Genomic DNA, 25,335 nt, shown 5'->3' on the forward strand with positions numbered 1-25,335 from the left:
ATTCGCAATATGTTAGCCCTATGTTTATCTTCATTCATTTATTGAAAGTTCACTGAGTAATTAAACCTCAATAAATCTGTTTTTTAAAAAGTTCACTTGAGACCAACTAAGTGCCAAGTTTTATGCTTGGTGCAAAGGGATGCAGAGAGATGAAGAGGACACAGTCTCTACCATGATATATCTAAAGGTAAATATCTAGAAGACAACACAGGCAGTACGCTCTTTGACATGGGTCTTAGTAATACACATCAAACTAAAAAGCTTTTGCACACTAAACTATCAGCAAAATGAAAAGGCTGCCTACTGAATGGGAGTAGATATTTGCAAAAGACGTACCTGATAAGAGGTTAATATCCAAAATATACAAAGAACTCATGTAACTCAACATCAAAAAAAATAACAACCCAATTGAAAAATGGGCAGAGGATCTGAATAGACATTTTTCCAAAGAAGACATGCACAGCGCAATAGGTATATGAAAAGATGCTCAGCATCACTAATCATCAGGGAAATGCAAATCAAACCACAATGAGATATCATCTCACACTTATTAGATGGCTATTATCAAAAAGACAACAAGTAACAAGCGTTGGAGAAAATAACAAGGATGTAGAGAAAAGGAAACCCTTATGCACTATTGGAGGGAAGGTAAACCGGTGCAACAACTGTGGAAAACAATATAGAGATTCCTCAAAAAATTTAAAAATAGAACGATCCAGCAACTCCACTATGGGGTATTTAGAAAACAAAAACACTAATTAGAAAAGATATACACATCCCTATGTTCACTGCAGCGTTACTTACAATAGCCAAGAAGATATGGAAGCAATCTAAGTGCCCATCAACAGATCAATGGATAAAGAACAAAGAACATGATGTGGTGTGTGTGTGTATATATATATATATATATATATATATATATATGAAATGGAATATTACTCAGACATTAAAAAAACAAGTGAAAGCTTGCCATTTGCAACAACATGGATGGACCTAGAGGGTATTACGCTAAATGAAATCAGTCAGAAAGAAAAAGACAAATACTGTATGATTTCACTTATATGTGAAATCCAAAAAAACAACAAAGAAAGAACAAACATAAAAAAGAGAAACAGAGTCATAGATACAGAGAACAAACAGGCAGTTGCTGGGAGGGTTTGAGGGGAGGAGAGAAGTAGGTGAGGGAGATTAAGAGGTACAAACTTCCAGTTACAAAATGAGTCACAGGTATAAAATGTACAGTTTGGGGACTATAGTTAATAACTATGTAATATTTTTGTAGGGTGACAGATGGTAACTAGTCTTATGGTGATCATTTTGAAATGCATAGAAATAGTGGATCACTGTGCTGTGTAACAGAAACTAACATAGTGTTTAGGTCAATTATACTTCAAAAACAGACAGAGTCGCAGAAAAAGAGATCAGACTTATGGTCAGCAGAGGTGGGATGTGGCGAGGGGAAACTGGATGAAGCTGGTCAAAAGGTGTGAACTTCCAGTTACAAGAGAAACAAGTATTAGGGATTTAATATACAACATAATAAATACAATCAACGCTGCTGTATGCTATATATGAAGACAATTAAGAGAGTAAATCCTAAGAGTTCTCATCACAAGGAAAACAATTTGTTTCTATTTCTTTAATTTTGTGTCTACAGAGATGAGGGATGTTCACTGAACTGTTTGTGACAGTCATTTCATGATGTATGTAGGTCAAATCGTTATGCTGTACACCTTAAACTTACACAGCGCTGCATGTCAATTATGCCTCAATAAAACTGGAAGAAAAAAAGTAGCAAAGTCAAAACATTATAATAAAGGTAAATATTGAGAGGTGGAGAGAGACAAGAAAGGGCTCATGTGTGGTGGAGGGTTATAGAGTAATGCAACAAGATAGAGACATTACAGGACTTTCATCAGATGAGTAGTGTGGTGAACACACTATAATAGGGTAACCTCCCCAAATTCCCACCTCCTGGAGCCCACACCTTTGTGTGGGCAACTGCAGCCAGAACTTGTGAATTGCTTCTAATCAACAGAACACAGCAACGGTGATGTGATGATCGCCACACCCACGAACATATTACTTTATGTAAGATTCCTTCTGAGCTGAGTGACAGATCTGGAGTGACAGATTCTCCTACTGGCTTAAAGAAGCAAACAGGCAAACTGTGAACAGTCCATGGAGAGGGCCCCAGAGCAGAGAACTGCAGGCTACCTCTGGAAGGTGGGGGGCAGCCTCCTGCCAAGAGCCAGGAAGAAGCTCCATCATACACAAGGAAGTTAATTCTGCTAACAACCTGAATGAGTTCAAAAGTGGATTGTTCCCTCATCCAGCATCCGGAAGAGAATGCCACCCAGCTGACACCTTGACTATGGACTTGTGAGACCCTGAGCAGAGGCCACAGGTAGCTGCATGGACTCCTGACCTACAAATGTGTGGAGATAATAAACGAACGTTGTTTTAAACTGCTAAGTTTGGTAATTTGTTATGCAATAAGGTAAAACTAATATACACAGAAAAAAACGTTGGCTTCGGGAAGGCTTTATTTTTTAATATGTATCTTTATTGGAGGATAATTGTTTTACAATGGTGTGTTAGTTTCTGCTTTATAACAGTGAATCAGTTATACATATACATATGTTCCCATATCTCTTCCCTCTTGCATCTCCCTCCCACCCTCCCTATCCCACCCCTCTAGGTGGTCACACAGCACCGAGCTGATCTCCCTGTGCTTTGCGGCTGCTTCCCACTAGCTATTTATTCTACATTTGGTAGTGTATATATGTCCATGCCACTCTCTCATTTTCTCCCAGCTTATCCTTCCCCCTCCCTGTGTCCTCAGGTCCATTCTCTACGTCTGCGTCTTTACTCCTGTCCTTCCCCTAGGTTCTTCAGAACCATTTTTTTTTTTTTAGATTCCATATATATGTGTTAGCATACGGTATTTGTTTTTCTCTTTCTGACTTACTTCACTCTGTATGACACACTCTAGGTCCATCCACCTCATTACAAATATCTCAATTTCGTTCCTTTTTATGGCTGAGTAATATTCCATTGTATGTATGTGCCACATCTTCTTTATCCATTCATCTGTCGATGGACACTTAGGTTGCTTCCATCACCTGGCTATTGTAAATAGTGCTGCAATGAACATTGTGGTACATGACTCTTTTTGAATTGTGGTTTTCTCAGGGTATGTGCCCAGGAGTGGGATTGCTGGGTCCTATGGTAGTTCTATTTGTAGTTTTTAAAGGAACCTCCATACTGTTCTCCATAATGGCTGTATCAATTTACATTCCCACCAACAGTGCGGGAGGGTTCCCTCTTCTCCACACCCCCTCCAGCATGTATTGTTTGTAGATTTTTTGACAACGGCCATGCTGACCGGTGTGAGATGAGAGCTCATTGTGGTTCGACTTGCATGGCTACAATGGGCTGTGGTGTGTGTGATGCAGGCAGTGGGCCAGCTCCTGGGTCCCTGCACCTCCAAGTTCACCACTGCCTTCACGGGCCACCTCGTGTCCACCCTCATCTCCAAGGCGGGGTGGGAGCTGGGGGAGAGCCCGGACCCGATTTTCCATGCCATCCTCAGCTAGATGCAGCAGGCAGAAACGCTCAGCGGCATACAGCCCCTGATCATGGTGTTCACCCATCTGGTGCACACTCAGCTGAAGCCCCTCCGAGAGTTTCTGTGCAGCCTCCTGGGGCCCAGAGGCAAGCCCGCCCTGGAGTTCACGATGGCCAAGTGGACCAGCCAGCAGCACCTGCCCTACGGGCAGCACGAGGGCAAAGTCAGCGCTGTGGCACTGTGTAAGCTGCTCCAGCATGGCATCAACGCGGGTGACAAGTGGCTACAGGACATCTGCGTGAAGGGGGAGGAGATCTACGGCCTGGACAAGGGCACCCGCACCCACTCCAAGTTGGCCAAGAACCCTGAGCGCTGGACCAACATTCCTCTGCTGCTCAAGATCCTGAAGCTGATCAGCAACGAGCTGTCCAACGTCATGGAGGCGAATGGCACCCGCCAGGCTGCCCCTGCAGAGTGGAGCCAAGATGACTCCAGTGACATGTGGGAGGACCAGGAGGAGAACAATGACGAGGAGGAGGAGGACGGCTTAGCTCTTGTCTGATATTCTCGCCACACATAAATACAAAGAGGATTACTACAAGGACGATGAGGAAGACGACCCTGACTCCCTGAAGGACACTCTCTAACAAAAGCTGGCTCTTTGAGAAGATAAACAAAATTGATAAACCATTAGCCAGACATTAGGAAAAAAGGGGAGTAGACTCAAATCAACAGAATTAGAAATGAAAAAGGAGAAGTAACAACTGACACCGCAGAAACACAAAGGATCATGAGAGACTACTACAAGCAACTATATGCCAGTAAAATGGACAACCTGGAAAAAATGGACAAATTCTTAGAAAAGCATAACCTTCCCAGAGTGAACCAGGAAGAAATAGAAAATATGAACAGACCAATCACAAGCACTGAAATTGAGACTGTGATTAAAAACCTTCCAACAAACAAAAGCCCAGGACCAGATGGCTTCACAGGCGAATTCTATCAATCATTTAGAGAAAAGCTAACACCTATCCTTCTCAAACTCTTCCAAAAGATAGAAGAGGTAGGAACACTCCCCAGCTCATTCTACGAGCCCACCATCACCCTGATACCAAAACCAGACTAAGATGCCACACAGAAAGAAAACTACAGACCGATATCACTGATGGACATAGATGCAAAAATCCTCAACAAAAATACTAGCAAACAGAATACAACAGCACATTAAAAGGATCATACACCATGATCAAGTGGGGTTTATTCCAGGAACGCAAGGATTCTTCAATATACACAAATCAATCAACGTGATACACCATATTAACAAACTGAAGGAGAAAAACCATATGATCATCTCAATAAATGCAGAGAAAGCTTTCAACAAAATTCAACACCCATTTATGATAAAAACCCTGAAAGAAATTAAAGATGAAACAAATAGATGGAGAGATATACCATGTTCTTGGATTAGAAGAAAGCAGAAATAGAGGGAACTTTCCTCAACATAGTTTTAGAAGTTTTAGCCACAGCAGTCAGAGAAGAGAAAGAAATAAAAGGAATCCAAATCAGAAAAGAAGAAGTAAAGCTGTCACTATTTGCAGATGACATGATACTATACAGAAAGAATCCTAAAGATGCTACCAGAAAACTACTAGAGCTAATCAATGAATCTGGTAAAGTAGCAGGATACAAAATTAATGCACAGAAATCTCTGGCACTCCCATACACTAATGATGAAAAATCTGAAAGTGAAATTAAGAAAACACTCCCATTTACCATTACAACAAAAAGATAAAATATCTAGGAATAAACCTACTTAAGGAGACAAATGACCTGTATGCAGAAAATTATAAGACACTGTTGAAAGAAATTAAAGATGATACAAATAGATGGAGAGATATACCATGTTCTTGGATTGGAAGAATCAACATTGTGAAAATGACTCTACTACCCAAAGCCATCTACAGATTCAATGCAATGCCTATCAAACTACCACTGGCATTTTTCACAGAACTAGAACAAAAATTTCACAATTTGTATGGAAACACAAAAGACCCCGAAGGACCAAAGCAATCTTGAGAACGAAAAATGGAGCTGGAGGAAGCAGGCTCCCTGACTTCAGACTATACTACAAATCTACAGTAATCAAGACAGTATGGTACTGGCACAAAAACAGAAATATAGATCAATGGAACAGGATAGAAAGCCCAGAGATAAACCCACGCACATATGTTCACCTTATCTTGGATAAAGGAGGCAAGAATACACAGTGGAGAAGAGACAGCCTCTTCAATAAGTGGTGCTGGGAAAACTGGATAGGTACATGTAAAAGTATGAAATTAGACACTCCCTAACACCATACACAAAAATAAACTCAAAATGGATTAAAGACCTAAATGTAAGGCCAGACACTATCAAACTCTTAGAGGAAAACATAGGCAGAACTCTATGACATAAATCTCAGCAAGATCCTTTTTGACCCACCTCCTAGAGAAATGGAAATAAAAATAAACAAATGGGACCTAATGAAACTTAAAAGCTTTCGCACAGCAAAGGAAACCATAAACAAGACCAAAAGACAACCTTCAGAATGGGAGAACATATTTGCAAATGAAGCAACTGACAAAGGATTAACCTCCAAAATTTAAAGCAGCTCATGCAGCTCAATAACAAAAAAACAAACAACCCAATCCAAAAATGGGCAGAAAAGCTAAATAGACATTTCTCCAAAGAAGATATACAGATTGCCAACAAACACATGAAAAGATGTTCAACATCATTAATCATTAGAGAAATGCAAATCAAAACTACAGTGAGATATCATCTCACACTGGTCAGAATGGCCATCACCAAAAAATCTAGAAACAATAAATGCTGGACAAGGTGTGGAGAAAAGGGAACACTCTTGCACTGTTGGTGGGAATGTAAATTGACACAGCCACTATGGAGAACAGTATGGAAGTTCCTTAAAAAACTAAAAATAGAACTACCATACGACCCAGCAGTCCCACTACTGGGCATATACCCTGAGAAAACCATAATTCAAAAAGAGTCATGTACCAAAATGCTCATTGCAGCTCTATTTACAATAGCCAGGACATGGAAGCAACCTAAGTGTCCATCGACAGATGAATGGATAAAGAAGATGTGGCACATATATACAATGGAATATTACTCAGCCATAAAAGGAAATGAAATTGAGTTATTTGTAGTGAGGTGGATGGACCTAGAGTCTGTCAAACAGAGTGAAGTAAGTCAGAAAGAGAAAAACAAATACAGTATGCTAACGCATATATATGGAATCTAAGAAAAAAAACAAAAAGGTCGTGAAGAACCTAGGTGTAAGACGGGAATAAAGACACAGACCTACTAGAGAATGGACTCGAGGATATGCGGAGGGTGAAGGGTAGGCTGTGACAAAGTGAGAGAGTGGCATGGACATATATACACTACCAAATGTAAAACAGATAGTGGGAAGCAGCCGCATAGCACAGGGAGATCATCTTGGTGGTTTGTTCCCACCTAGAGGGGTGGGAGGGAGGGAGATGCAAGAGGGAAGAGATATGGGAACAGATGTATATGTAAAACTGATTCACTTTGTTATAAAGCAGAAACTAACACACCATTGTAAAGCAATTATACTCCAATAAAGATGTTAAAAAAAAAAAAAAAGAGTTGCCAAGTAGTGGCATGTGGGCAGAATCTGGGCCCAAAATGTGTTTTCTTTCACCAGCAACGTTCTAAGAAAACATTTTAATTTGAGTGTTTTTAGGTGTGACTTAACATTTCCCAGTTTTCCACAGATTCATTACTCACAATCTTCTTAAACCAGCCACATCTCAAATCACCTGAAGGTAAATGAGTTTAAAACGTCTAGAAAAGAGGAAGACTTGACTTCCATATATGCACAGATGGGAAGGGAGGTTAAGGAGGGAATATGACAAGAAATCTTAGGAAGAGGTAATAAGCAGAATAAAGACTCTCCCAATATAAAAAGAAGCTATTGTAATTTTTTGATATGGTTATTTTAATTATATCCTTGGGAAGAGACGAAGAGGTTTCTGTTCACTTTCTCCACCCCACCACCCAATATTTTAAATTGGTATAAATTTAAATAAGTGTACTATTTCAACTGAATTATTTCAAGGAAACTCAGAACAAGCAGAACTAAATAAAAGTTATTTGTTAGATAAAGGAAACATATGTTTTGGTAAATGTATATAAAAATGTAAGATTTTGGTGTTTTTATATATAACTAAACACCAGATTCCAAGTTTCAATCAGCTATAAAAATGCATGGTACATTTTACATAAAACTTTGGAAATCACCAGAACATATATCAAGAGGAATTTATTAACAGTATATTCCAGGTAGCCAAACACCAGCATAAGACTTTCTACTGTATCTACATTTGTTTCCAGGTAAGTAAAATGGTGCAGCTACCTAAGTATGTTTTGGGGGGTCACCACTGAGGAAAAATTGTTAGGATTCCAGAAGCAGAGTTGGGTGCATCTGGTTACCATCCTCTAGAATCTACACACAACAGTAAGGAGGAGAAATTTTGAGTCATTCTCTTATTTTATAAGAAGTCTAAAAACAAAATTAAAAATATGATGAAAAAATTCCATTACATTCACATAAAGATGTAAGTCAATGTACTTTTACAATTAGAATTTAATAAAACTGGAAGTAAAAAAACAAAATAAGTCATAATAGACTATGACAAATTTTTGACTTGAGATTGAGGCTTCAAGAATATTTTGGTCACTAATTTGAAGATACTTAGCTCTATCATAAATGCTTATAACACTGATGTCTTAACTTTTAGAAACCATCTCTTAAAAATACTTAAGTGTAAATCATCTAAATTTCTGTTTTAAAATTTGGCTTTTATCTTATCTTAGCATTTCTAGCAAACTTTCAGAATTCAGGCTTTCACTATAAATGGTTTAGTGAGTAACCATTTCACTAAATGATTTTAGGTTTCCCAAAATCATGAGCATAAATCAGTAGTATTCATTTCACTTCTATCAGTTTCAGTTTCAGATAAAATAGGAAGAAAAAAATATTTCACTTGAGTTGTTTTAAAATCTTCTCTACATAATATCAGTTTTTTGTACCAGGGATCCAGACTGGAATTATATCAGAAGAAAGAGTACACACACACACACACACACACACACACACAGGCAACAACAACAAATAATACCTTTTATCGCACCAGGAGTCTTGAAGGTTGTTTTTATCATATTCCACCTTTTATGGTGGCTTTTGGGAGTTGTCCCAATTCAATCAGTATCTAAACCAAACACAGCTTTCATCAAGGGAACTTTCAACTCTCCTTGCAGCACTGTCCTTAAAGCATCCCTATAGCACCATCTCTATAAAAGCATATTCTTCTCTCATTCTTTAGCCTTACCCCCTGCTTACTGACCACATGCCAGGGTTTCAACAAAGACAGTTTTCACATCGATTTATAAAAAGTGCTTCAGATGCATTTTCAGGGGAAAAAAAAATGACACCTTTTTCAGTCAGCATTTAAGAATTCAGGCATTCTTATTATGTTAAAATCTTAATAACTTTAAAGGCTTTTTAAATTGAAAAAAATCATTCAATTTATTCCAAGTCCCCAATTTTAATCTTAGATATATATGTAAAGTTTTCATTTTAGAATCTGAAAGAAATTCAATGAATCTTTTGTAAACAATATTACATTGGCATTTCGTTTCTCATAGTTATATTTACACAAGATATAACCTGGTTTATTGCTAATTTGTTCTTTGAGTTTGCTGGATTTTTTTCCATATGTCTAATATTGTGGAACACACATTAGAAGTTATAATTACCATATTAGAAATATACATTATAGCAAGTTGCTAAGGAAGTCACACTGCCTTTAAATATATATATATGCAAACAATATTGGAAAGATTTTACATTATCTAAATACATTATTTTTTGTATGGCTTTAAATTACTTAAAGCCATACAAAAAATAAACAAATACACGAGCAAGAATCCACAAAGAGTATTTCAAAAGTTCCATGTTATGCTTCCTAAGGCAATTTAAGACTAAATCCCCAAGCAAGAAATTGTTTACAGATTTGCGGGTCTCTGCAGGCTAGAATAAAATAATTCCTTGACCTGGGATTTAGAGGCAAAATAGAAAACAGCTGTAGCCATACTCATGCCTGTTAAGTGACACACAAAATTAGCAACCCGATTGTTTTCATTTTTCTATCCCATTTAGAGTAACGAATGTTTACTGTGATATAAAATTTGTTAATCCCCAAAGTTTGTTTATAAAGAACGTTGGCTATTACCATGACTTAGAAAAAAATCCCTACAGTCCAGTAGAGGCAAAAATGGAATAATCAATTTTCTCAGAAGTAAATTTTGGGCTCTGGGAGTAAAAAAGACCTGATTTGGAATCCCAGCATCAATATTCACTGTGAGACCTTAAAAAGATGACTCAGCCATTTAATGCCTCAGTTGACTCATATGGAAAATAGAGATGAAAATAGTAACACGAGCCCTACAGCATCACTGTAATGATTTAATTAGGTGGCTAAACTTTATATCGCTTCAAAATGTCCTCTTATTCAGACACTTGCCTTGATGAAAGAAAAAAATGAATAAAACAACTCTAAGGAAGGATATATTTCTAAGCAATGGTAGAAAAGAAATAAGATGAAAATAATTTACAATAGATTTACAAATAGGATGTCTTATCCTATCAAATTTCTCATTTAAACCTTATTTCCATTCCATAAGCAGTGCCTCAGTGCTAAGGGCAAAGAACTGTGGGGATGAAAAGTTAGGTTAAACAGGGTTTGTAGTCCTAAAGGAGCACCGAGTTTCTTAACTGACGTTAAGAAAGATTTATTGCACACAAATTATGTGCAAGGTGCTGACTAGGTATATTGATGACTTGGGTGGGCAAAGGAGGGCAAAGAGAACAGAGGAAGAAGACACGGATCTTAAACCTAACCTTGTAAACTTAGCCCCTTCACATCCCAGAAAAGTATCTTCCCCTCCAACAGTACGGCTCTGTGTGTGTGCGTGTGTGTGTGTGTGCGTGCGCGCACGCGCGCGTGTGTGTATATGGAAGGGGAAGAAACATCACACAAACATAGTAGCTTCCATTTTATTTTATTGCTCCCAAAGCTTGAACCTTTGCTCCCAAAGCTTGAACCTGTGGTGCACATGGCAACCCAGAGTTTAGCAACCCAGCCCATTGAGATAAGACAGAAAGGGCACTTCGGTTGCCGCAACCCAAGGGTCCATCAGCAGATGAATGGATAAAGAAGATGTGGTATATATATACAACGGAATACTACTCAACTATCAAAAAGAATGAAATTTTGCCATTTGCAGTAACACACATGGACTCAGAGGGCATTATGCTTAGTGAAATAAGCCAGACAGAGAAAGACAAAGACTGCAGGATATTGCTTATATGTGGAATCCAAAAAATACAACAAACTACTGAATATAACAAAAAAGAAGTAGACTCACAGATATAGAGAACAAACTAGTGATTACCAGGAGGAGAGGAAAGCGGGGAGGGTCAGTATAGGGGTAGGGAATTAAGAGGTGTAAATGATTAGGTATAAAATACGCTACAAGGATATATTGTAAAACACAGAAAATATAGTCAATATTGTATAATAACTATAAATGGAGTATAACCTTTAAAAATTGTGAATCACTATATTATACACCTGTAACTTACATAATATTGTACAACAACTATACTTTAATTAAAATTTTTTAAAAAAACAGAGAGAAAGGGCAACAGGGAAAGAGGTAGGCAAGACAAAGATGCTGGTTTGTTTGAGAATAACATGTTCTCTCTGCTCTTGCTGGAGCAAGCAACCAGCATGACCCTCCCTTTTACTTTCAGTTTGCACTGTCAAGGGCAATATTGTTTCTTTTCAGGAAGAAACAATACCGACATGGAGAAAAAAAAAAAAAAATCCACGTTAGGGCTTCTATGGTGACAGAGTGGTTAAGAATCTGCCTGCCAATGCAGGGGAAACCGGTTCGAGCCCTGGTCCGGGAAGATCCCACATGCGGCGGAGCAACTAAGCCCGTGAGCCACAACTACTGAGCCCACGTGCCACAACTACTGAAGCCCACGTGCCTAGAGCCCGTGCTCTGCAACAAGAGAAGCCACCGCAGTGAGAAGGCCGCACACCACAACCAAGAGTAGCCCCTGCTTGCCGCAAGCAGAGAAAGCCAGCGTGCAGCAATGAAAACCCAATGCAGCCAAAAATAAATAAAGAAAATAAATAAATTTATTAAAAAAAAAATCCACGTTAAAAAATAGCTACAACTGGGCTTCCCTGGTGGCGCAGTGGTTGAGAGTCCGCCTGCCGATGCAGGGGACACGGGTTCGTGCCCCGGTCCGGGAAAATCCCACATGCCGCGGAGCGGCTGAGCCCGTGAGCCATGGCCGCTGAGCCTGCGCGTCCGGAGCCTGTGCTCCGCAACGGGAGAGGCCGCAGCAGTGAGAGGCCCGCGTACCGCAAAAAAAAAAAAAAAAAAAGCTACAAGAAATTGTGATAGGAAGGAAGTGGAAAAGGGACCCAAGAAGACACAAGAGCAGGAAAATACAGATTCAGAGGCAATCTGAGTCCAATTCATCACCTTTCAAATTATATTAAAAGCGTGGTTAAAATAGCATTTGGGGCAGTGCACCTCCAATTCACGGCGCTCTAGGATAAGGCTTAGTGGAAATATCAAAAGAGTGTGGGTGCCAAATGGACATCAGGCAGGAAGAGAAACCACAGGCTCATTTTCAGCAAGGTGCCCTACAGCATCACTCCACAGAGAGCTTGGCCTGACTCAAATACTAATTTCACAAACAAATGCAGTTATGAGAGACTCTTCATCATTTAAGGCTATAATCTCAGCGGTAGAAAAACAATCTCTTGATGCTTTTTTGTGGTGCTATAAAGTGTCATTTGGTTTCCTACACATTATTTTAAATATTAACCAAACCATGCTAACTCTTCGTCAATGAAATAGATTTTCCTTTCTCATAATAATATAAAAGTGTACATTCTTTTGTTTGCCTAACCTACATAATTCATAGTTTTCTTTAATGGCAATGACCTTTGTTAGTGGATTGTTCTACAAGCCTATGGTGAAGTATATATAACAGGTACTTTGAACGCCTCTACTGAATTCTTTCCCTCCCTTCTTACCATTCCTTGAAGCAAAGGCAACAGGGAAGGATAAAAGAATATTTTTTCTTCTTCATGATATTTTAGTCTGAAACTCTCCTGCTGTACCAATGCCACGTAGTTATTATAACAGTTGACTTGAATCCATAAATATTTCTCCAAAATCCAAGACGTTAGGGATGTTTACTGAGTTGTCAGAAAAACAGCTTCCTACCTGCTTTCTGGAAAAAAAGGAGGGAGATCCAACTCCTTAACAAAGATAGTCTTGGTTATAAAAGATAAACATAGTGATGAGGAAAGCCAGAGTCTCACCCTACCAAATATTAAAATACAATAAAGAGCTCAATTAATTCAAACAGTGTGATAACAGAGAAGGAACAAACCACAGAATGGAATGGAATACATAGTCCTGAAAGCGACTCTAGACTATTTAAAAAGGAGAACGATTACTTAGTGAATGGACAAAGGAAAACCAGAAGGCAAATTAAACAGAAAAATCCATCTACAGCCTCACTATGCCCCCAAATAAATTACAACTGGGTTAGGGAATTAAAGAAAATAAAGCAACTATAACAACTAACCAGAAAAATGCATCAATATCTATGTTTACGAAATGAAGAAAGATATTCTAGACCTAAAAGTAACAGAAGAGGGAGAGATTTCATTGCCTAAAAATAAAAACTGCACAGTCAACAAATCTTAACCATAATTAAAGGCAAAGAGCATATGGGGAAAATATTTGCCCAAAATATAATACCAAATATTTTAAATGAAATCAATGAAAAAAACCCTTAAATCCTATTACATTGTTAAGCAAAGATATAAACCAGCAATTCACAAAATGGCTTTTAAAACATGTGAAATAAGGCTTGCGATTACTTAAATAAAAAGTGGAGTTTAAAACAGTGAGATAAGCATGAATTCCAGGGGTAATTTTTAAACAGAAAGATTTTGAGCTGCAAAGAGCTCCTATTTCTAAAAGTTAATATTCTCAATTATTATAATGAAGTTTAAGCAACATTAATAAATTAGCTATTTATTTCCCCTGGTCTCAATACAATGATAGATCAGTGGTTCTCAAAGTGCCTTCACAGCATCACCTGGGAACTTGTTAGAAATATACATTCCCCAGCTTTAATCCAGACCTACAGAATCTGATCAGCAACCTGGTTTAACAAGACTTCCCGGTGATTCTTATGTACAGTCAAGTGTGGGAATCACCACATGTTTCATAAGCTATACGAAACTCTGTGGCACAGTAGTTAACAGCATGTATCCAAAATGCCTGGTCTAAACTGATTCAGTTTGTTGTAAAGGAAAAACTAATACACTATTGTAAAACAATTATACTCCAATAAAGATGTAAAAAAAAAAAAAAAAAAAAAAATGCCTGGTCTAAGTTCCAGCTCCACCTCTTGGGCAGGTTACTTAAGACTCTCCACCTTTCAGTTTCCTCATCTGTAAAATGGGGATAATAGTAACACCTGCGTCATAAGGTTGCTAGGAAGATAACATAATACCCAAAAAAGCATACAAAACAGTGCTTAGCATACAGTCTAGCTGTATTGTTAAATAAAAATTAAAAAATAAATAACTTTATTTTAAAAGGGAAAAAACCAAGTTAAAAAAATTTTTTTAATAATAATTACACTATCAAAAACGACGTTAATTTGCATAGCTGTTATAGAAACACAGGTTAGTAATCGGTGTTAGGAATGCTAAGGATAGGAGAGAGGAAGAAAAGAATATACACAGGCTGCATCCAAAATACTCTCAAGGGCTTCCCTAGGGCTTCCCTGATGGCGCAGTGGTTGAGAGCCCGCCTGCCGATGCAGGGGACGCGGGTTCGTGTCCCGGTCCGGGAAGATCCCACGTGCCGCGGAGCTGCTGTGCCCGTGAGCCGTGGCCGCTGAGCCTGCGCGTCCGGAGCCTGTGCTCCGCAACGGGAGAGGCCACAGCGGTGAGAGGCCCGTGTACCGCAAAAAAAAAAAAAAAAAAAAAAAAAAAAAAAATTTAATGCTAGTTTATGCGTCATCACAAATTTTTCACAATGCCCTTGTGGAGAGATTATCATATTTGTAGGTACAATAACAAAACTCTTCTCAGCAACTTCCTGAATAAGGCAGGGAGGGGGAAGGAGGGTATCTTCAAAATCACAATCTTGGACTGGCTTTTTGCCCCAAGCATCTGAGAAGGCAAACAGAAATCGATATTTTTAAAAATAAAATGTCTACCTCCTTAGTGACATTCCTTAAAGTGTCTGAATAATATTTCCATTGTCCTTACAATACTAAGCATTTTGCTGTAATAGGCATGACAATCAAGGTAATTTTTACTATAATCTACATACAATGAAATTTCTACGAACCAAAGTATGTTCATATTTTTGCCAATTTTGTCAATTGGTGATCTGTTCTCATTTCCCTGGTTAAAGGTGAGGTCCATTAATTACATGTATCCATCTACCTAGCTGTTAGAACAATTCAGTTCAGTCGTAGTTCAGTCATAGATGACCTGCTTCTTGTAAAACTGCTCATTTCACATGTCTTACAGGAGAAATTACATAAGAATGGCTTCAAAGCAAATAAACAGAATAAGGGGACTCCTAGAATAACAGAATTCTAGAATTAGAGCACTGTGTATGGGTGACCTGCCCAATGTCACAAAACCAGTTAGCCACAGAGAGTCAGAAATGATACTCATCATTGCCCAATACCCCAAAGCTCTTTCCGCTACAGCTGGAAAAATGAGCTGAAGGAAAAGTCTTTCCCTAAGGACAGCTCACTTACTGCCAGGGGTTGAAGAGTTCACTTAAAAGGGAAGAGAGCAGAGATAAAGAGAATCAATTAATGTAATGCCAAAAACTATAAAATAAAACTGATTCCATGAATTTTGCTCTTTGTTGTTTTGTGTTAAATGGGTTTTGTGTGTTGGTGTGTCTTCCTAGTCATTTGGCTTCCTAGAGTAGGCACGGAAAGTACACCAGTGAAACATAAATCAGCCACAAATTCTGAAGCAGGGAGAAGTCTTTGGTCTAATTAACATTTCAGGAATGTAAACACCTACCAGGAAGGGTAGGTCTTTCCGTCATACACACCTCATCATCAGTGGCTCTAATTAGACAACACCTTGCTCAGTTGCCTCTGGTCATGAGAAATAAAGAAATACTTTCTAAGGGTGAGTTAGAGGTGGTTTAGCAAACTGTACTAGAGAGAAAGGATGAAAGAGTAGGTTGGATTCCATTTCTCACAATTCTCCTTCCCTCCGATAGCCCCAAACTACCATTCTCCAATTTTGAATATGGAAATAAATGTTCAGGAAGCTTTTAGAAAGCTCATCCTCAAAAAAGGTTAAGCATGTAACCTTGGGACTTTCATAAATAATAACTTTTCTGTATGAATTTGGTGAGGATTTCCCTATAAAAGTCCATTACCCTAGTACTCTATCTAATACATATGTTTGAGAATCAGCTCAATCATTTTTTTAAAAAAGGGACTGAGATTAACAAACTAATTGCGATAATAGCACCTGCCTATCCTAAAATAACATTTATCCCAGAACGCTGAGTTCTATGACTCACAAACAGAACGGGTTCATTTTCAAACACAGCAGACTCTCGCTGAAGCTCTGTATCACCTGTTGGAACCACAGAAATATATATATATATATTTTCCCAGTACGCAGGCCTCTCACTGCTGTGGCCTCTCCCGTCGCGGAGCACAGGCTACGGACGCGCAGGCTCAGCGGCCATGGCTCACGGGCCCAGCCGCTCCGCCGCACGTGGGATCTTCCCGGACCGGGGCACGAACCCGCGTCCCCTGCATCGGCAGGCGGACTCTCAACCACTGCGCCACCAGAGAAGCCCTACAGAATATATTTTAAATTTACAAAAAAAGGAAAGAGAAGAAAAAGGTAAAACTTTAACGATATTCATCCAAGCTCCAGGTTATCTCTTTACCAATCACAGCTTCTCAATAAGAAATGACAAGAAGGCCCAGATGCAAGAATCTCCTGATTCCGACCTGTGTAAGTGGACACTGACACCAGTTTGTAATTACAACTTGAGCCGCAGAATAGGAGAAGAATGAACAGAGACAATATCTACTATGTTGATATATATAGAGAGAGATATAATATTTTTATATATCACATATCATAGCTATATACATCCACATCATATATATAAAAAATATATATATTATATACATATAATATGATTATATGTATATTATATATAATATATATAATATACATATAATATGATTATATGTATATAATATATGTTATATATAATATGATTATGATATTATAATATATAATATGGTTATTATATATAATAAATGATTTATATATTTATATATATATATATAAATCATCATATATATATTTTTATATTTGCACATGACTTTGCAGAGCATCTAAGAAATGGGTCAACACCTTTGTATGGCAAAGGCGTCCCCAAGCTTAATCCTGCTTGAGAACCTCTCGGACAAGGCTTAGACACACACCTCATGCAACTCTTACCCAAACGGAGTTTAAAAACCAGTTCTTTAGGGGCTTCCCTTCCCTGGTGGTGCACTGGTTAAGAATCTGCCTGCCAATGCAGGGGCCACGGGTTCAAGCCCTGGTCCGGGAAGATCCCACATGCCGCGGAGCAACGAAGCCCGTGCACCACAGCAACTGAGCCTGCGCTCTAGAAACCGCGAGCCACAACTGCTAAACCCACGTGCCAGAACTACTGAAGCCTGCATGCCTAGAGCCCATGCTCCGCAACAAGAGAAGCCACCGCAATGAGAAGCCCGCGCACCACAACGAAGAGCAGCCCCCGCTCGCCGCAACTAGAGAAAGCCCATGCGCAGCAACGAAAACCCAACGCAGCCAAAAATAAAATAAATAAAATAAATTTATTTTTTAAAAAAACCCAGTGCTTTAGATCCTTAAAATATTTGTATTATAATGCCATTATGTTAATTGCCGATAACAGTCAAGAGAGCAGTGATATTGCATCTCAATACAGATCAGTCATCATCTAAGATGTCTTTCCATTTTTAGAGTGCAATGTCATGGGAATAAGCATGTTCTGTGGAGTTAGAACAATCTAGGTTTCCTACCACTTACTAGCTGTGTGACCTTGAGCAAGTTTCTTAACCTATCTGGGCACCAGTTCCCTTAGCTCTAAAATGGGGAAAGTAGTAACAGCTACCTCACAGGGTTGCTGGGGAGTTAAACAGTCAACACCTGTGTAAAATATACAACAAAGGGCCTGGAAGATAATGAGTACTTACTCTATTATTACTCTCCATCTGAGCAACTCGATATGAATATAAACTCTTTAAAAATGCCCAGTTTCAACAAAGTTTCTCTTATAACTCCTGCAGCATTATCAGTAATGTTCTGGGAAACGACTCTTGCATAATCCACCAAATGAGAACAAGGTGGACCTTGACTAATCAGCAAACATGCCCGTGCATGTCTTTCTGGTAGCCAGTCAGTTATTTAATTGTTCCTACTGTGGTTTCTTTTTCTTTCTTTCTTTTTTCTTTTTTTAACATGTACCAACCCGTCTTTCTCTACTAATGTTTAATCTAATCCTCATTAGCTGTTTGCTGTGTGCAGTTTTTGGTATATATTCACATTCTGTAGCTTTAGGGTATATCCAAAATACATAAAAATTGTCATGCATAAGAGGATTTGCAGGTGGTCCAGAGGAGGCAACATGTTAGCGTGCTACAGCTCACAGCACAGACACAGAATAACTGATAAGTAGGCATTTTTGGCAGAACTATTAGCATATACTCCGGTTTTAATTTTTGAGTTCTGTTATGCACAGGACAACTCTCTCATAGAGTTATAGGATGTTATTTTTTGTTTGTTTCAATCAGTTCCCAAGAGTACATTATACTCTAGGTTCTTGATGATTAATCCTTTGCAACGTGGTGTGTTCACGTCTCTACACCTGGTCATTTTTCCATCAAAATAACTTCTAAGGTATACATTCCTAAATTTGTCAGAGGTAAGTAACGAAAGAATCACTACTAAGCAATGGTGGCTCTCCCCAAAATACACAGGTATTTCCAAGTGACACGATGACACACAGACCAAAGGGCTTTCAAAACCTTGACAAGATACTTTGGGTCACAGCCAGTATAAAAATAGATGGCCAGGGCTTCCCTGGTGGCGCAGTGGTTGCGAGTCCGCCTGCCGATGCAGGGGACGCGGGTTTGTGCCCCGGTCCGGGAGGATCCCACGTGCCGCGGAGCGGCTGGGCCCGTGAGCCATGGCCACTGAGCCTGCGCGTCCGGAGCCTGTGCTCCGCAACGGGAGAGGCCACAACAGTGAGAGGTCCGCATACAGCAAAAAAAAAAAAAAAAAAAAAAAAAAAATAGATGGCCATATTCTTGACCTTCCTACTGAAATGAGCTAGAGGAAGTATGAAAATTATCTTACACTCTCCCGAAGACTGTCAAAAATCAGAGGAAAAATCCGGCTTTGTCTCTGGGTTTCCCCAAATCTAATTCCTATTTAGTCCAATAATAGTAAAGATGAGTAGATAATCCTCAAAGCAAGCAGAGGAAATGGAGATACAATTTGACTTAATAATTGAGCATTAGCAAAAGATCTACGGAAAACAGACTGTGAGCAAAGCAAATATGTTTTACACTAATCTTTTTATACAAGAAGGGCTTTTTAAAAACAAATTGAGGAATACATAAAATGCCAGCTTTCAATTGTCAATCCTAATCTTTCATACATTAAAAAGAGATTTTCTTGTCTTTTCTTTAAATGAAATCAAGCTTTGGCTGGGAAGGCTATTCACAATCACGGGAGATAACGAGATGCTTTTTATTTTTTACCAAGAATAAAACCTCTTGCAGGCTTCCCTGGTGGTGCAGTGGTTGGGAATCCGCCTGCCAATGCAGGGGACACGGGTTCGTGCCCCGGTCCGGGAGGATCCCACACGCCGCGGAGCGGTTGGGCCCGTGAGCCGTGGCCACTGAGCCTGTGCGTCCGGAGACTGTGCTCCGCAAAGGGAGAGGCCACAACAGTGAGAGGCCCGCGTACCACAAAAAAAAAAGAAGTCTATCCTTTTCATGATACACATGAGCAAACAGAGGTAGAGAGAAGTTAAATAACTGCTCCAAGGTTGCACACCTAAGTAGCAGCGGAGACAGTCACATTCCAGCGGGATGACCACAGAGCCTGCATTCTTAACCATGACCCTGTGTTGTCCCCCTAATATTAGGGAGATACGGAAGGCTGGAGGAAAAGTACAGAAGCATGGCTTGTACATCTTGAGGGAATACAGAACTTCTGGGACAAAATATCAATGGTATATTGGTATGCTATAAGGACGGATTCTACTTACTTCATCTTCCTGTTAAGCTTCTCCCACCCACAATAAGAACTTGATCTTCAAAGATTGATACAAAGTATCCTTCTAAGTAAGCTGCCTATTTTCTCTCGGTTTAGTTACTTTGTATTTCGTTAAAATCTTTCCCCAGGAACTTGAGGGGAATATTTATTCCTACATTTTTGTCAACCACTGGGGTACTGTTTATAATTCTTTCCCTTCTAGTTCCTCCTGGGGTATAAACCAAAATATAATAGAGCGAGATAAGAAGTCATGAAGGTTTTTGTAAAACATAAACACACGTTAGTGTGGATGTATGGCTCCATCTACATTATCTCCAGTGCCAAAACCACAACTTTGTTTTCACCCTATGATGCCAAATGATTTTCGCCTTAAACATGGAGATTGTATTATCGATGGTGTGTGGCCAAGGCTAAGGCTTGTAGACTTGATCACAACAGTCACACTTTAAGTAACTGCTGTGGAGTAAGCATAGGTTTGGAATAGGAAGTAACTGGAGGTAGACAAAAGGAAATAGTTTTACTTATTCCACAACAAGCAAAAACTCAGCTTCTACCTCTGTTCCAATCTAGGGGGTCAAAAATTCATATGAAAATAATTGCATTCTAGTCCCACTGGATAAAAAATGAAATTCACAAGCTAAATAATTCCCACCGTGCTTCCCATTAGTTTAAAAGTTTGGAAAGACCTCTGTACTCCAAGCATCTAGTAAGCACTGCTCAGAGAAACAGTCAGGGGCTCATCTGTAAAACAGCCCAGGAAACATGGAAGTGTCATTTCAAAATGATAGAATTTAGCCACCTCAAACAGCATACTACACATCATCGCTGAAAATAGCAACACAAAGACAACTTATGCCTATAAATGTAGTGGGGTTTTTTTTTAACATCTTTATTGGAGTATAATTGCTTTACAATGGTGTGTTAGTTTCTGCTTTACAACAAAGTGAATCAGTTATACATATACATATGTTCCCATATCTCTTCCCTCTTTTGACACTAATGAACCAGGGCCGTCAGCAGTCAAGCTGGGAAAAGCCATGTGAACATGAAACAAAGACAAGATGTCAGTATTCCACTGAGTCTCAAAATTAAAATCAGTGTTTTTAGAAAAATTAGTAATAGAGAGGAATGAGAAAAAAATGAATAATAAGAGGAAAACTAAATTAAGAAAACTGTACTCGGCACAGACTGCTAAAACGTTCAGTTAGAATAAAAAGCTGCCTTTTGTGCAGATTTTCCACAAGAAAACAGAGACTGATCAAAGGTACACGGGAACACCAATGTAAGAAAGTGCTGACCTAATTATTTTCTTAGTGGAAAGTATAAATCTAAAACCCCACAGATAATGTAAAAACGGTAGTTAATACAGTAAAATCGTATAATGGCCACAGAATGTGTAACTGACAGACAGAAGTATGATTTAAATAAAAACACCCTATTAAAAATGTCATGCAAAAAATGTACATGCATTGTAGAACAATATATAGAGAAAAATTTTAAGGAAAAACAATTACTTATATGATCTTATCCAGAGACTATAAAGCTATATTCTTCCAAACACTTTTTCTGTGTGAATTTGTGTGATGGAGTTCTATGCACATAGGTACAGCAGAGCATGATTGCCGAAGGGTTCTGAACATAAGCTCTAAAGCTAGACTGCCTGCTTTCAAATCCTGGCTAAACTGGGAACACGTTAATAAAAGCCTTCTTTGGGGTTGCTCTAGGGTTGTCATGAGGTTTAAATAAGATAAACCCATATGAAGCACTTACAACAGTCTCACATAAGTTTCAATAAATATAGTGTGAGAGAGAGAAGGAAAATGAGACCACAGATAAAATCATATTATACTCTTAACTTTTTCTACTTAATTTATCTTGATGTCAATAAATATTAACAGATTCTTGGTTATCCTTACATTTTTAATATAATGTTTATTAATATAATCATGTAATATTTATATATGCTCACACCCTCTTACATATGCAGAGTACTTCTGGGATGAAAGAGTTACATATGCTTCTGCATCTTCACATTACACCAGTACAAATCTTCCTCATTTTTAAAACGGATGCATAATATTTCATCATATGGATACATTTTACTATTTATAAGGAACTCCCTATAGGGAAAATTATAATTTTTATATTTTTATAAATATATATATATAAATACACACATATATGGATGTTTATATATGTATAAATTAGGATATAGATATATATATATAGCCAAAAACGTTGCAATCAACAATTTTGTAATATAGCTTTGCATACAAGTGCATGTACAATACAGCCAAGGGATAAAATCCTAGAAACAAAATTGCTGACTGGATGTTTACATGCATCTTTACTTGGATGCCTAAATGCAGATGTTTTCTTATGGCCTTTGTCCATTTTCTAACGGCTGATTTTCTTGTACTGATTTGTGATTACAAAATTATATAACTTTTGTTATATATCTGACATATTCTTCTCCCATCTTTCCACTTGCTTTTTGTATAGTTATGCACTTTGTTATGCAGATATTATTACATACTCAAATGTACAAATCAATCCTTTTTTGGTTCTGAGTTTTTGACAAGAAAGGATTTCCCCAGGACTAGATTATAAAAGAAAAAAATTAAACCTCTATAATATCTTTTAATTATGTGGTTTCATGTTTTAAAATGTGAGTTAAACCATGTGAAGTTGACAGGAGTCAAGTGATGTTAGCCTACAAAATGTCAGTTTCAAACCAATGTATTTAAACCTTTGGTCTACTTGAAATTGTGTGTGTGTCTATGTGTGTGTGTGTGTGTGTGTGTGTGTGTGTGTGTGTGTGCACCACGCTTGTGCATGCGTGAGGTGTGAAGACATGAGGAAATAAGTCAACTGGTTCCCTCCCTGTTCCCCATATGGTCATCCAATTGTCTCCAAATGATTTAATGAATATCGATCTCTTACATATATGAGCCTATTTTGGACTACGTATTCCGCTCCAGGATATATCGGTCTAAATTACTGTGGTTGTTAAATATATTTCAATATCTGGTAGAACTAGTCTTCCCTCATGACTCGATTCTTTCTCAATTTTTTTTTCTGGATATTAATATAATGTGTATTTTTTAACGAATATCATTTTGATTAATTCAAATTTTAAAAAAATTATTGCTAATATCTTTCTGGAGAGTGCAATTTGGGGTTAATTTAAGAAGATCTGACATCTTTACAGTTGAGTTTTCCTGTCCAAGAAAGGGTATATATTTAATTTAGTCAAATTCTCTTTTACATATTCCTCAAAGGGGTGTTCAAGTTTTGCCCTATACAATTCTTCCACATTTAAAACCTACTGCCTACTGAATTCTGTTACTGTTTTTAACAGTTTCCAATTGCCTTTGTGTTTTCCAGTCATCCATTCATATTAATACAACTTATGATGTTTGCCATAACAATTCAAATATTTATCTTTTTAAATTCTTGTTTGACTGAATTGGCTGGTATGTGACTGCTGACTAAAAATTATTAGGTCTGATGCTGGCTAGACACACACTATGAAGATATTTTAAAAATCAGAATTAAGTGCCAATTTTGTATAACTTAGTTTGCGTTTGGATGAGTCTTTGGTGTTTCTTCTTTGAGTTATTACTAAAATAAATTATATTAATAACAGTCATAATACTGAATCATCCCTAAATTCCTACAGAAACCCCATTTGATGGCATATTATTATTTCAATAAACAGCTAAGCTCTAGTTATTATAGGTCAAAGAGAATAAAAGAATCTTTATGGTTTTTTCTTTAACCTGATTCTCTGACGTGCTTCAGTGAAGAAACAGGTCCGAATGAGAATGTTCTCCACACCTACAATGGCTTGCCACGCTCAGGGAATCTTTGTAAAGAATTATTTCAGGACCGTGATGCTTCCTTTTTGAGAAGCCCATGCCTTGCTTGAGCTCTGAATAAGGGTGTGTTGGTTCTCAATGTCCTTCTCAATGATCCAAATGTCACTATTATTTGGCAGACATTTTTGGGGCAGGGGGGGAGTTGGGGGTTGGATTTTGACTAGTATTTTCAAGTTTACTAAAGTTAAATATTTTTCCATTATTTTTACGTTCTTTTTTGTTGCTTTTGGTAAATCTCAGGGAGAGATACGAAATAAAAAATATCCTTCCTCACCATCTTTTACCAGAACACCTAACTAGGCGTTTTTAATTGAACAGCTGTATTGAATTAGATATATAGGTTGTTCCAAATTTTCAATGTGGTAGATATCATTGAAAAGAAGGAGCATTTCAAAAAACCAGGATTAGAGAAAATCCAGTTCAGTTACACCAAATAATTACTTGCGGAAAAGTAGAGGATGCCTGTAGAATAACGAAAAGGGCGCCAACTGGTGCTACTTTTAAGGGGTAAGCTACTCAGGCAGAAAGGAGCATAAAGGGAACAATCCTTGGGCAAGTTCCTCTTACTTAATATCGTCTCTTTTTTTTCCTTTCCACATCCTCTCTCATACAGGCAATATTGCTGTGAGAGATGAGAATGCCTCTCTCACTCGATGTGTAAGATGCTAAGATACCAGGGTTCCATTAGTAATCACAGAAATGTTTTTTAGGTCAGACTTATTGTCTGGAGGAAACTCCTTTTATGCCACATGGAGCTCAACTACCTTAAATTATGATTATGAGGATATTACATCAACTTCAGAGTTAGGTGGATAGTCACCCTGAATGAAAGAGGCAAGTATGTACAAACTCCTACCTTGGGTTTGCATGAATACTGATATCAACATTTTATTGGTCACCTATCTTAAAGACAAATGCCACAGAATTTTTTAAATGTTCCACTTTAGGGCTTCCCTGGTGGCGCAGTGGTTAAGAGTCCGCCTGCCGATGCAGGGGACACGGGTTCGTGCCCCAGTCCGGGAAGATCCCACATGGCACGGAGTGGCTGGGCCCGTGAGCCATGGCCGCTTGAGCCTGCGCGTCCGGAGCCTGTGCTCCGCAACGGGAGAGGCCACAACAGTGAGAGGCCCGCATAACACAATAAATAAATAAATAAATAAATAAAAATGTTCCACTTTTATCCTTTATTTTGAACCTATAGACAACAAATCTATTTGGCTTTCAAGACTCTAACTCAAACCACCCATCTACTGCATTAGATACAGATGCCTCAAACCAAACTGAGTACTAAAGGTAGACAGTAGAGAATCAAACATCAGTG

The 25,335-nt window shown here is 38.3% G+C and overlaps 1 protein-coding gene and 1 pseudogene across 1 annotated transcript in view; one reads left to right on the top strand and one right to left on the bottom strand.

Moving 5' to 3' along the window:
• SYNE1 (spectrin repeat containing nuclear envelope protein 1) overlaps positions 1-25,335 on the bottom strand; it is a 451,782-nt gene that overhangs the window by 383,202 nt on the left and 43,245 nt on the right. The gene's annotated exons all lie outside the window — the stretch shown is intronic.
• On the top strand, positions 140-4,218 carry LOC136792446 (importin-9 pseudogene; annotated as a pseudogene).

The sequence above is a fragment of the Kogia breviceps genome, chromosome 13, assembly GCF_026419965.1.
Source record: "Kogia breviceps isolate mKogBre1 chromosome 13, mKogBre1 haplotype 1, whole genome shotgun sequence".
Classification (NCBI taxonomy): Eukaryota; Metazoa; Chordata; class Mammalia; order Artiodactyla; family Physeteridae; genus Kogia; species Kogia breviceps.